This window comes from Terrapene carolina, unplaced genomic scaffold (assembly GCF_002925995.2).
Source record: "Terrapene carolina triunguis isolate 2854851 unplaced genomic scaffold, T_m_triunguis-2.0 Scaffold833, whole genome shotgun sequence".
Lineage (NCBI taxonomy): Eukaryota > Metazoa > Chordata > Testudines > Emydidae > Terrapene > Terrapene triunguis.
In genome coordinates, this window is record NW_020665184.1 from 3,204,384 (window position 1) to 3,218,814 (window position 14,431).

Here is a 14,431-nt window from a genome sequence, read left to right on the forward strand (position 1 = left end):
TATCTATCTATCTATCTACCCCCATACACCCCAACTATCTATCTATCTCCATACACCCCCTATCTATCTATCTATCTATCTATCTATCTATCTATCGATCTATCTATCCACACCCCACACCTCATCTATCTCTCTATTTATCTATATATCTACCCCCATACACCCCATCTATCTATCTATCTATCTATCTATCTATCCCCATACTCTCTCTCTCTCTCTATCCCCCCCCCCCCACACCCATTATTTAGCCATCCTTTCCCATGCACACACCCCGTCATGGAGCTCTCTCCAATCACACGTGTTGTGGCGTGCCTGTCACTGCGCTATCTACGGGCTGAAAGCAATAGGAAAGCGTGAGTCACACCAAAGAGGGCAGGTTCCCTGCTTTATGATTGTTTATCATGTCTCTGTCTGTGTCTGTGTCTTCTCCAGGTGCTAAAGGAACCGCCAGCCCCAACTCCTGCCACCTCTCCTGCAAGCTTCCCCCCCCTCAAGCCTTTGGATACTGGGGAACTGTACAGAGCTCTGTGTAGGGATCCCCTTTCTGCAGGGTGGGGGGTCAGAGATGCTGAGCTGGGATTTGTCCTTAAGGATATGATCTGACAGTGTGTTATCATAACACAAGTTATGTCATTTCCCCATCCCAGGCCCCATTGTCTCTCCCCTAGTGCTTCCTGCTCATATAATGATCAGGTTTATTTATTTTTGGGGGGAGGAGAGGGGATCGTTTGTTCTCTGGCACTTTAAACTGCAGCCAGTTGGAACTGACTTAGGACCAGAGGCATTGGCAGACCGGCTCAGCCCCAACACCCATCTAGTCCAGGACCCAGTCTCTGCCAGTGGCCAGCCCCAGCTGTTTCAAAGGCAGGTGTAAGAGCCCTGCAGAGGCAGCTGGGGGATAATCTGCCCCCCACTTTAAGTCTCTATCAGAGAGAGGTTGGTTTAAGCCCTGGAGCACGAGGTTTACTGTCTCTTCCAGTAATATCTCGTACTGCAGTCGAGTCTTCTCCCACTTGCTAACGTGTCCGTCAAAATACATGGCAACCACCAAACGCCTTTTAAAGTTACAGAGCAGAAGAAAAGAGACTTCACTTTGGTTCTGTTTTCAGCCTTCTTTAGCCTGGAGAGATACATGGAAATGTTGAAAATTCACATTCGGGCCGGTATTGAGGGGGAAGTGTTTTTTAGCCACCTAAGTGTTTTAGGAGCACAGGTTCCATTGACTTTTGAAAGGGATGTTTGTGCCTAAATCCCTTCAGGTATTTTTGAAAAACTCCCCCTCAGTCCTTAGACAGTTGGGGCCTGATTTTCCGTTGCCACACTCAAGGAAAACAGAAATTGGCAAATTCAAACTGAGACTAGGAAATCCTATTTTAAATGCAACATGTAACTAGGCCATGGAACGTATCGCAACGGGAGGTCCCAGAGGCCTAGAATGTCGTGCCATTCCAAGAGGGATTGGACAATATGTGGATCTGCAGAGCTCTAACCGCTAGTGCTAATAACCATTTTGGAAGGGACATTAAACCTCCAATCCCTAACTACTAGGGGTTAGGATCAGACCTACATGGGGGGCAGATTACCTCCCATCTGCCTGCTCTGGAGTTTCTTGCCCCTTTCTCTGAAGGAGCTGGTGATTTGGGAAGTCCTAGGGCCTGCGTTGTACAGGAGGTCAGTGATCACAACATAGGTTTTATAATCTATGACTCCATTGTGCTGTCCCCTGACTAGGCGGCCCGTAGGTCAGATCCACTATGGCAGCTCCTCTGTCCTGCACCTCGTACTCTCATTGACACCAGTGGAGAGAGGCTGTGAAATACAACAGGCTGATCTGGGAGCATTTTGGGGCCACTTTGCTGGGTATCCGTGATTGCCCAACAAGCAGAGGGATGAAAAATCTGACCCTCGGTAGCTAATTTTTGTTGGTTTGGGAGGAAGATTTTTTAAATGCTGTTCCACTGGTTTTTGCTCTTTGTTTTGTTTGTTTGAAAGTAATGTCACAACCTGGTAAGATTTGTCTCATCTAATCTGTCTTCAGCGCAACGTGCGGGAAAAGAAGCCGTAACCCAAATCCAAGTCACATCTCTTTAACAAGAGAATTCTGCAGAGCCAGCAGTTCTGAGGAGGATCAAGGCTCCCTCTCTGTCCAGAGTATGTTGCTTTTCAGAAACAAAAACCTTTACTATCCAATGGTAACACGCTGAACCGATTGGGGCAGCTATATGGGGCCCGATTCTCCTATTGCTGGGAGAAATTCAGTCCTGTGCGGAGACCAGCTTAAGATCTATACTCCGCTTAAATTCCTCTCTAGCCAGATCCTAGCTGGTGGAAATCAGACCTAGCTCCAAGGAGCAGCCAGAGACTCACAGAACCACAGGGTTAGAAGGGACCACAAGGGTCATCTTGTCTAACCCCTGCCAAGGTGCAGGAGTTGTTGTGTCTAAACCATCCAAGACAGGTGGCTCCAGCCTCCTTCAGTGAAGGAGCTTCCACGACCTCCTGAGGCGTCTGCTGCTGATTTACGCCAACTGAGGACCTGGGCTTTTATAACTGACGTGCGTCCTCTCACATGTACTTACTACCAGGGGTGGCACTTTGGTGAGCAGTCCCCTTCACGTCAACAGGCAATACTCATGGTTGTAAGCATAACAAGCACTTGTATGGCTGGACACTGGTTGTGTAATGGTGTTATTTAATTCTAGGGTTAGTTTTGGAGACAGTTGATAAGAAAAGCTATGACAAAATAAAGTTGCAACAGTACTGTACCTATTGTGACTTTCTTTCCCTTTTCTTCCGCCACACCACAAACTAAAATCACATTTATCCACCAGAAAGGAAATAGATCTCAAAGCCCTTTCCCTTGGTTTCCAATACCTGGGGATTGTGGTTGTAATACACCCAGAGCTGTTGCTTTGTCTTGCTGTGACATAAGGCACATCAGACATTAGGCACAAATTTGTAACGGTGAGGGGTGACTCACCATGGGAAAAAAGCTACCAAGGGAAGTGGTGGGGTCTTCATCTCGGGAGGTCTTTATATCCAGATCGGGGAGGCGTTTTAGCAAAACACAAGTGATTGGGCTCAATATAGGGGTAAATAAAGGGGTGAAATGTACTGGCCTGTGGCAGGGAGGAGGTCAGGGTAGATGATCTAACCATAGAAGGGTAGGGCTGGAAGGGATGTCAGTACGTCCCCTGCACTCAGTGCATGATGCTTAAACTCCATGAAGCTGTGCAATAAAGCCACCACGCAGCCCACGTCTGACCTTTGTCTTTTCCTTAGGTGCTAAGTGTTGCGCTTCCTGCCAGACGAGGAAAACTCCCCTGTGGAGGATTGCGGAGGACGGCATCCCACTCTGCAATGCTTGTGGCATCAGGTACCTGTGATATATGCTGCCAGTGTTGCTCTCTGAAACTGTGCACAAAAGGGCCAGGCCAAGGTCTGTGCAAAATTAAATATGTGGGTAAGTGTTTGCGGGATTGAGGCTTTTAGATTCCTGTATTCAGGCACCTAAACGAGCAGTTTGTTGCCACATTCTGAGCACCCAACAGTTCCCGCTTGGGTTAAAACTGGGTAGGTGCCTGGCGTAAGACGGCAGTGACGCCAGGCCCTTATTTAGGTGCCTAAATCAATATTGCCGGCTCTCATGATCTTATTGGGAATCTTGCAATAATTGGTGTTTTTCTGGAAGCGCCAGCTCCCAGAGTCATGTGATTATCCAAAACACTAAGCTTTAATTTTTGAAAAATGGTTCAGAAAAAAGCTTGAAACTTTGAAAATGGTCACAGAGCTGAAAACATGACCCTAGTTGACCATATGAAGGCTCTGAAGCTAGACAGCAATGACAAAGAAATCAACATTTTATTCTTTTTTTTTTGGTTGGTTTTGAAGCTAACCCCTTGATTTTTTTGAGGGTCGGCTGACTCGTGGTTTTTGAATACTTGGGGCTGGCAAGGCCACTAAATATGGATTTAGGAGCTGAACCCAGACCCAGATTCTCAAAGGTGCCTAACTCCTTTTGATTTCAAGGCACCTAAACACCTTTGAGAATCTGGGCCCCATTTCCAAAATTCTTGGCCCAAGGCATTTTCCTAAATAAATTCCACCCTAAATATCCCCTTTCTAAGCAAAGGGAACATTTCAAAAGACTAAGGGGGAAATAAAAGGATTATTCCACTTTTGGCTAAAAATGTATTTATCTGAACCAACTTATTTCCCACCCCACCCCCCGCCAGGTACAAAAAGTACAGGGTACGATGTTTCCGCTGCTGGAATATCCCGAAGAAAAGTGGAAAACCTTACTCCCGCTGCTCTAACTGCGGAGACAGACTGCGCGTGGCCGTGGCCCAGCAGAGAACCGTGAAAAGGTCATTCCCGTTTGATTGATTTATGTTTAAAAAAGGAACAGCTTTGGCTGCATCGCAACATCCTTATTTTAAAATGAACCCCCCGTGCACCTCTTCCGGAGCCTTTGATCAGACAAACTGGGCAGTGGAAGCCACAGACTTGAGACAGTGCAATTGTTTATACTAGTGAAGGGGAATGGAAGGAGTGAATTGTTTAAATGTATCCATGGAGGCAGCTCTTGGTTACCCGGAAGTTAGTTTGTGCTTAGTGGGTGAAATTTACCCTTCTGCAGAGAGTCAGAACAAAATCTAGGGCCTCTTGTTCCATTTAAGCAAGGAGCCTTGTATTGCCTCTTCCCACATATTAAGTTTCACCTACTGGAGATACTTTCCTCTGGAAAATCGATATTATTTTGCTACAATAAGTTATTTTGCAGTAGAAACATTCTCATCCTCTCTGTACTCGGGGAGTGTGTGCGTGTGTGTGTGTGTCTCCCTCCCTGGCCCTGCTGAAGGAGAAGAGTCCTGCCCTGTGTGTGTGTTGTGAGGCAGGAAGGAATTGCCGTCAAGTAAAAACAACACACACCTGACCTGACACAGCTGGACCTGTCTGCAGCCAGAAGTTGGCTTATGCACCAGGTATTTAAACATGTTACCAGCCTCCTTTCTTCGTCACTTGCCTTTCACTGGCTTTTCTCTCTGTTGCATTTGTTTCCTGCTGCAGCGTTCGCCTGCAGTAGTTTAGCAAAGTGACAGAGTTGAAAAGAGACGGGACAGGCTGGGGGCTCAACTTAGCAAGAGGGAAGTGGCTGATTGTAGCTCTCCCAGTAGCACTGGTTCTAGAGTGATTTCTCGTTCCCCCTTCCCCCAGCTCCCCACTCTGGCCTGCTCTCAAATATTTTGGAGGTTGAAGGCTCTGAAATGTATCCATCCTGCACCTCTGTCTCTCTGCACTGTCAGTGCATCTTTCACAAGAGTCAGCTGGGCGCTGGGTGGTCCAGTGGATCCCGCCCTGGCCGGCGAGTCAGGAGCCCTGGGTTCCAGTTGCAGCACTGGCTCTGCACTGACCTCCGGTGAGTTGCCACTCAAGGCCTCTGTTTCCTGCTCTTTGGGGCCGGGAGTGTCTCTCGCCCTATGTTTGTACAGCACCCCAGTCTCACTTGGGGTCTTCTCATGCCACTATAATAGCCACACTTCCCCGTGACGATGGATGCCTGCCTCTGATCCAGGCCTTTTCACCCCTACAGCTCAAACAGGGGGACGAACGTAGTAACTGTAGGTTTAAAGGACATAATTGAATTAGGCTCCTTTTGTTTTATTTTCTAGAAAATGCGACGACTTCCTGAAATCTCAAGCAAGGACTCTTTGCTATTAGCCGGGCGGCGGGCTGCGAAGCAGAGGGCACTGGTATCTGCTGGAGTGAGCAGGAGACCAGCGCTGCCCTGCAGGCTGAGCGGAGGGATGCGAGATGCGTTGGCTCAGTCCAGTTGCCTTTAGGACCAGTTGTTGCTTTTCCCCTGCCTCTCGTGCTGTTGTGTTCTGTAAAATGAATGTTCGATCCTGCCTTTGGTTTGCGCGAGCGCCTCAGGAAGTGGACGAGAAAATGAACCCAGGTTTTTGCACAGGTGAAGTTGTTACAGAGCTTGAATGAGGGGTGGGAAAATAAGAGTTTGCTCCTGGCTCACCTGGCGGGTGTGAGTGTGGGTGGCTGCTTGTTCTGAGCCCAGGACACCCTGGCCAGCAGGGATACGCCCGGGGTCTAACCTGTCTTGACTGTAGAACAGATCACTGCAGCGAGGCTCTTTCTAGCAGTGGGGCAAATGCAGACTCCAGAATAAATGGAGATAATTCCGGATGTTAAAGAAACTAACATATTAGCTCCATTCAGATAGTAACTTGCACCTGAGGCAGCAACAATCGCTGCTATGGACATGAGCTGAACATGTAGATTCTGGCAATGCTTAAAAACCCCCGCTCCAAATGAAACGCAGCATTGTTAAGGGTTTAAGAATGTTTTAGATCAATATTCGTTCATGGGCCCTAGTGAAGAGCTTTCCTGTTCACGTGCTGATGTCTTTCCAAGGAGAGACACGAAGACTTGTAAACTTGCAGGGCTCAGCCTTCAAAGCTTTTATCTTTGCTAATTTAAAAAACTAAATAACAACAAGTTAGTTGGGGATAATGAATATGGAACCTCATTTGTTTTGTTGCACTAAACTTAGTAAGGGTTGCACTTTTTGAATTGAGAGATTATCTCCTTCGTTAGCTTGTTCTGCGTTTCAGAAACTTATGTCCATTCTCAATTAGTTTGTTACTTAAAATAGTACCTATGGGGCATTCTTGTACAAAATGATTATCTCGATATATTTATATGTGTAAATAATATATTTATTTTTGCAGTGCGGCACTGTTCACACACACACACACACACACACACACACACACACACACACACTTTATGTGCCAAGTTGTGAACTTGGATGAAAATGGCCATGTTTTCTCCTTTCTGGTACAAATGTTCAAACGCTCCAGCGTGGTGACAATGCGGGGAAGATGTGGTTTAAGATGATCGGGTGTTGGGTTTTTTGGCTTTCGTTCAGGAGTGAATCTAATGGTTGCACTTTAAAATAAAACTGGCTTCTTGTTGCTGTGTATGGAAAGACTCTACTCGTCCGTCCCTTTTGAGTTTCGATGTGACATGTTGGTTTCTCCCGGGAGATATAAAGCCAGGCCTCCCCTATTCACAGCCGGTTCAGTCCATTCGAGGCGCTATCTCAGTGGTTTACAAGCGGCAAAAAGAGTCTTGAAATCAATGGGTGTTAGATGCTTAAACACCTTAGAGGAGCCAGGCCTAAGTGACTTAGGGGCCTAGCTGACTCCAAGAGCAATCCCATCTCTACTCAACACAGCACTTAAGCATGTGCTTATAGTCAAGGTCTTTGCCATATCGGGGCCTTAATAGGAGGCCTAGAGGCCGTGAATTCAGATGTTCCGTGGCTGGATGCAGTAGTTATTACTAGAGAAACCCATCTCAGGGGCATTATTTTCCTGTCTCCGGCCAGTGACTATGGACGTGGTTTATTCTGCCGATGAACTTCTCAAAACAATGAAAACCCTGAGAACGGACTGGTCCCTGCTTTTGCACAGAAAAGCCCCCCCCGTGAAAAGAGAGTGGGAAGCTTAGAAGTGTTGACCTCGGAAAGGCGAAGAAGTGAGGTCAGTACATAAAATAAAGAATGGGCAGAGAAAGGAGAGCGGGAGTTTCTGGTCTCCCATGTCTCATCACGCAAGGGCCAGGGGATGTTCAGTTAAAAGACGGCCACTTCAAAACTGATGGAAGCAAATGCTTTTTCATACTGTGTGATTGGTCTGTGGAACTCACTGCCACTGGAAGTCATGGAAGGCAAAAAAAATTTAGCAAGATTCAAAGGGGAATTGGAAATTTATACGGATAGCAAGAGTATCCGGAGTTCTCCTAATTAGTTCTACAGATTTGGGGAGGGATTTTGAACCTTGTGCTTCAGGGTTTAAGCCAATCTAACTAGTAGACACCAGGAGCAGATGATCCCACATCTACTCCTGGGGTGGGTGTGGTTCTTGTACCTTCCTGTACAGCACCTGGACTGGGCCCTGTCGGAGATGGAGCCTGGGTCTGATCCAGCCTTGGGATTCCTGTTTATGCTGTTTCTTATTTAAGATGCTTGGTGGTGCTGTTGCTCCTAACTATGAAGGCTCTGATTCAGGCTGACTTTAATAACGGGTTTAACTCCACTGAAGTCAAAATTAAAGCCGAATGAATGCTCAAGTGCTGGGCTGAATTGACTGAAAAGCTTCTGACGTGCAGTGCACGGAGGCCAATGCGGGATACAGCGTCCAGGGGTTTCATGATTTATTATGGGATGATTGATGATGTTGTATAATAAACGGACTGTAACTCCCCGGATTCTTTAGGTCAAGCTCTAGTAGCTCATGCTTTTAGTCCTGCCGATCCCAGGTTCAATGCCCAGTGTGTTGGCCTTTCCGTTAACATATTGTAGGGCACAATTGTCGTGGTACCGGAGCACACCTTGTTAGCAGCTAACTAGTAATAATCCGGCTTGCATTGTGGAGGCTCGGCATAACCGTGAGCCTCACAAATCTTCCCCTTGTTCTAATCCCCACGATATCTTTGGCATCCGTTCCGCAGCCTTTTGCTTTGGATCCATCCATGTATGGGCATGTGCGCACGGTGGTTTTTCCCATGTTTCTCCCTTGCACCGACATCGCTGGGGCTTCCTGGGAGCGCCGCTAGTCTGTGCTTGAGGACCAAAGTTTACAGAGCTCAGGACCAGGTTGACAAGGGCCCAGCACCTACCATCATTGGTTAAGATCTGGGATAAATTGCCCAGGGAGGTGGTGGAATCTCTGCCATTGGAGATTTTTAAGAGCAGGTTGGACAAACCCATGTCAGGGATGGTCTAGATAATCCTTAGCCCTGCTAGGAGTGCCGGGGACTGGACTAGATGCCTCTCGAGGTCCCTTCCAGTCCTACGAGTCTGTGATTGGGGCTCAATTTTCAAGAGAACTCGGCTCCCGTTGAGGAACCATAGCAAGGGGTTAGGCGACCAAAAGTGCTCAGCACACGGGAGTGGAACTCTCTGGAATATCTGGCCGCAGATGGACTTGGAAATGAGGCTCCGGCCTCTTCAGAGAATTTGGTCCAATCTGTCTACATCGTACATTTCCCAGCGAGTCCTCCACCCACACGCGTGCGCTAGGGGGAAGGATAAGGGTGCGCATGAGACCCAGCTAGATCAAACCCAAACTGGCAAGCCCAGAACTACGCTGGGGTTTGGGGAGAGCTTCCCAGAGGGGTGCAGTCCTGGGCGTTCTCACAAGAAGTGTTGCAAAGTGGAAGGAAGTGAGAGGACTGCAAAGACTGGCTCATTTGAGAAACTCCGCAGCGAATGCCTAGCACAGAGGTCTTGGTGCCATGGCCCCAAGCACTTTTATAGGAGACAATGTAGAAAAGAATGTGACACTTCACATTTACGGGTCAGAGTCTCAGCTGTGTGAACTGGGCTTGCGCTGCTGATGTTGATGGAGCGACATTTATTTACCCTGGCCAGGATCCAGTTGTCCCCACTGCTGAGGCTGTTCCGACGGTGCCACTTGCCCACTGGCAGCTGTCTTGAGCCGAGAGTGGGCTGGGAGGTCATCCCCCCCCCCATGAAAAATTGATTTTTTTTGTTTAAAAATCAGGTTAAAACAGAAAAGTGGAATATTTTTGGTTTTCCATTTTTCACTGAAACCCTGGACATTTTGACAGAAAACATTTTCCTGTGAAGATTTGCGTTTTTGTCAAAAAGCCATTTGCCCCCACGCATCAACCCTGCCCCACCCCAACTTTTTGATGGAAATGTTCCCACCGTCCCTTCCCACAGCCTATGATGTTTCCTGAACAGCTGCTGGATGGGAGTGGCTTTTTGTCACACACACACACACACACACACACACACCCCAGGGTGGTTTTGAACCCAAGGTTGGGTCCTTGGTGTTTTTCTGTCCCATGGCTGGGAGCCGTGAGAGATCAGTTCACAACGCCCCCCTCACTCCGCACTCAGCAGCAGCGATTTTAGCTACATAGACTTGACCCCCAGGTCTGTGCATTTGGGGCCGAGCACAGCCTGGTGCGGGGGCCGGTCAATGGCTGGGGCCAGAGCTGGTGAGTGGGCGTGAGCAGTGCCTTGGCCTCGCATTGAGTCTCTGTGCAAGGCATGGATTCGAGGCTGGGAGGCTGTTAACATTTAGGATCCACGGGTGGCAATTGGTCTTGTGCTGCTGACTTTGCTGGAGGGACATCTCCTTACCCCAGCTGAGAATTTGGCCCCCACAGCCAAGGGAGCTGGTTCCGAAAGAGATTACGTCAGCTCAGGCCTTTCAAAAAGAATCTGCGTGTAAAAGGATGAACACAAACAGCCCGGTTAGCAGTGGACCCAAACTCCCAGTGCAGCGGTTGGTTGCTGACCTGGGTTTAATTCCCTGTTGTGCCGTGGCCTGGGCCAAGGTAGGGGAGGGAATATCTCGCATTGGCCCAGCTTTGGTGCTGACACCGAGCTCTGCGCCTTGGCCGGGTCTGTCTGTGCCTGTTTCCCGTCTCGAGAGCGGGGTTTGCATTTCTCAGGGCGTTAGGAGATTAAACACAGCGCAGGCCACGGTGCTCCGAGACAGTGGGGCTGAGGAAGGGCGTTGGCGCCAGGGCATTCCAGCTTTCTAGCCCAGGCGGTGGGGAACCACTTTGGCCCATGTGCTGGCTTGGGTGCAGGACATGCTGTTGTCAGATGCTACCGGTGTGGTGCTCTGCTTTCTCCTGTGTTGATATCACTCGGCTGCGTGCGTGTGCTCCCTCCGTGTGCTGCCCCAGCTCTGCGCAGATAGCTGACCCAGCAAACCCGACGAGAACCCTCAATAACCACAGAGTCTAGTAAGATGCAAAGTCACGTCGACCAGGTTTATTGCGATCTCGGACACAATGGCAGTTCCCCGTAGATTACTTAGTCTACCGGGCATACTACGAGAAAGTGCCTCTTGGCAAGAACCCGGCTCAGTGGCAGGACTTTCCACTGCCCCCGTGGCCGGACAAAGACACCACCCCAGGGATACATTCTTATACACGGGTACAAACAAGTTACACATCACTCCTGACGTATTGAGGTGCAATCCCTCCACGTAGCAAGGTACAACCTCCCTACGTAGTAAGGTGCCGCCTCGCACCTTGTACCTGTTGGTTCGATCAAAACAACTCTATCCATCATTTTACCCTTTTGCCCCTGTCATTGGGATGGGTCAGCCTGTTCCATGTTATCTGTGGAATGTTTCGGTATAGTGTGTCTTGGTACCATGTTTATACTGTAACTATGCTAAGTGGATATATATTTATGCAACATCAGCCCTTTCCTTGCCAGCTTCTGTGAGCAGGGCCTACCTCTGGCTCACAGCTTAACTTTGCTTTATGTTAGCAAAGCCCTGACCGTTACTTTAGTTCAGGCCTTAGGCCTCATACCGGCCCTCTGATCCTAAGGTTTATATCTCAGGGCCTCCTCTTACTACACAGGCCAGGGCAGGAGCTGGCACTCGTTAAAACACAACAATTTCTTTATTTGGCTCTCCCCTGAGCAAACTGAAGGAATGTTTCCTGGGCAAACGGTCAGAAGGGTCTACATGGCCCTGGAAGCAGGACACTGCGAGCGCCAAGGCGAGTGGGGGGGCCGGAGGCTGGGGCCGGGAGAGGGGATGTAGCGGATGGGCTCAAGCAGCCCCCGAGATGGGTCCAGCCGTGGGGGAGCAGGTGGGACTCTCTGGCCCACTGTCCAGTGAGGGAGGGGCAGGAGCCCGTGTCCACCCCCAGGATGGGATGGGGTCAGCAGTGCCCAGGGCACCCGCTCCTGCAGGTGGGGGAAGTGTAGGGCTCTGGGCACCAGCCGTAGAGGAACTGACATAGGAGCGGCTGTAGAAAGAACTGGAAAGCTCCTTCCCAGCCTGAGGCTGCCTGCCTCCGGCCAGTCTCAGTAGCTCCCCCTCTTATTTACGGGGAGCTTCCACTCCCCCCCTTGTGCTTAACCGTCAGCACACAAGGAGGCTGACAGATGCCACTCGTGCCTCTGACGCAGCCAAGCACTATTAGCACTTCTCCTCCCCAGAGTGCTTTGCACAGGAGGGCAATGGCATTAGCCTCATTTTAGAGGTGGGGAAACCGAGGCACAGCAAGGGCACCCTGCAGGCCCGTGGCAGAGCCCAGGAAGCCCGACTCCCAGGCCCACGCTCCGTCCCTTTGACTACTTGCTTTGTGGGTCATTGCCCGGGTCCAGCCCGCCCCTCGGGTGGAGCTGGACTCTCTCCAGGACTGTAGGAGCACTAGCCGAAGTGCAAGGCGACGAGATGTGCGCTCCGACGGGCTGCTCTGCGCAGTTTGCATAACAAAGGAACTGCGGCAGGTGGGGTGTGTGTGATTTTTTTGCCAACATTATTTCGATCAGCGAGTTTGGCCATGTTCTACCAGTCGGGCTTAGTCCCTGTCCTCGGTAGAACTATCCTGGGATAAACCCCTTTACACGGGTGTAACCGCATCCACCGGACGGGCGGTGCGTGCTGCTTTAACGAGACAGATACGGTTAATCGCCGCAGCGGCTGGGTGTAGCCGAGCCCTCAGGCGCTGACCTCGACCTCGCTGCACGGCCCAGGGCTGTGAAAAATGTTGCGTTTTGTGACCAACCTGCAGCTGGGGCGATGAAAGAACCGTTCCCTCAACCCAGCTCCGGCCCCTCGGCGAGGTGGAATAACTACAGCGCTGGAAACTCCCTCTCCGGGGAGGCAGGAAACGTCCCTGCTGTGGCACAATGCTGCAGCCAGAGCTGTGCCCCCAGAGCTACGGCGGTTGGGGTGTGAAATAAGACATGTAGTTCTGCCAACCTGCCCCTTGGTGTAGACAGCACTCCGGGGCGGACGCAGGCTTCCTGCGGCCTAGCTCCCTGTGCTCGGGGAGGTGATGTTCCTTTCGTTGGCATAGGCTGCGGCTACACGCTGGGTTTCCGGCAGCACTGCTGTGCCGCTCCAGCCCGGGAAAGGCTCATGCTCCAAAATTTCACCCGTTACCCAGCTGCCGATTCTGGAGAGGCAGGACGACCGGCTGCCCGTGCTCTCGGCAGTAAAACGCTGGGCCGGGGGGAAGAGGCGAATGTTCAATCTGCTAGAGAACTGGCTCGGAGACGCCCCCCAGAGAGAGCACTGGGCCAGTGCTGGCGCCACACCCATGCTCACATGTGCGTAGGAGTCTAGCGAAGCCCAGGGCTAGTCCACATCCAACCGCTCAAACAGCAATACCATCGCTCACTGTCACTCTCGCACGACTGTTGTGACACCCACTGAGCGCCTGTTGTTTCTGTGCCGTTTTAGTAAATGCAATTAAACACCCTGCAACCTTTTGTAACAGACTAAATACCTGATCACGAGGCTTTTGATAGTTACATTGTAGCACAGCCTAGCTAACCCCCAGGTATACCAGCCACCGTGGAGTGGTGGGATGGTGAGTTCCTTGTGGCTTTTGATACACATTGTAGGCGTGCAGAATGAGTAATTTCTGCAGCCTGGGAGCACTCGGGCCCAGCAGGGGGTGCGGGGGTGGCCTTGTGCAACTATTATCACAGCTTTTAAACCCAACTTTACCGACTTGTCCTTTCTTATTCCTCTGGGAAGCATGTTTTAAAACCCTTCCCAAGCTGCGAGGCCAGCACTGCTGAGAGCTCGTTCATTACCTAGTGCAGCGTGGGCCCCCACCCGCCCCGAACATTAATTATAGTGCAGCTCGCACTGACGCAGGCCCGTTCCTCAAGCCCAGGCTGGGGGGGAGCGAGAGAGAACACACAAACGCAGTTAGAAACTCGACTGGAAAATAGCCCTTTTACCCAGCGGAGCTGGCTGTGCCAAGCACCAGCCCCTTCACCAATGCACTGAGCCCCTGGAAAAGTTTGCTGCTGGTTCAGCTGCGATCAGAGAAGGGCCCATACTCATTAGCGAAACCCGCCCCAAACGAACCCCTTCATTAGTACATTCCGGTTGTAGCTTGCGGTTGAACGGGGAACTTTAAGCTTGTGTAAACCCTCTACAGAGTGCCACCGGGGGGGAGGGGAAGCTCAGATGACTCACAGCCTGAGTCTCTGGGATGCTCAGGTCACCGCAGAAAGGGGCCTCACGGTGGGTGGAAGCAGCCCTTTAGAAATCCCCGTGGGGCAGGGGGGCCGGCAGGTGCAGAGATGGCAGAAGGGCTCGACCCCGGGGACAGACGGAGCGTCTGGCCGTAGCCGCAAGGGCGCCACAGGGATTCTCGGCGTGCCAGGTGGGCGTGGGAAGCAGAGCGTCACTTACACCCAGGGGCGGGTGGAAAACAGGGAGTGCAAAGGGGGCTTCAAGCTACCTGCAGGCTCCTTCCCCTCGCTGCCGCGAGCGCATGGCCGGCGCAAAGGGGGTTTGAACCAGAGCCAGGTCTGCTGCTGGGAATCTCCCTGGAACGGCTCCTGGCGAACGCGGTGGGTTAGCTCCGGCTCAGGTCA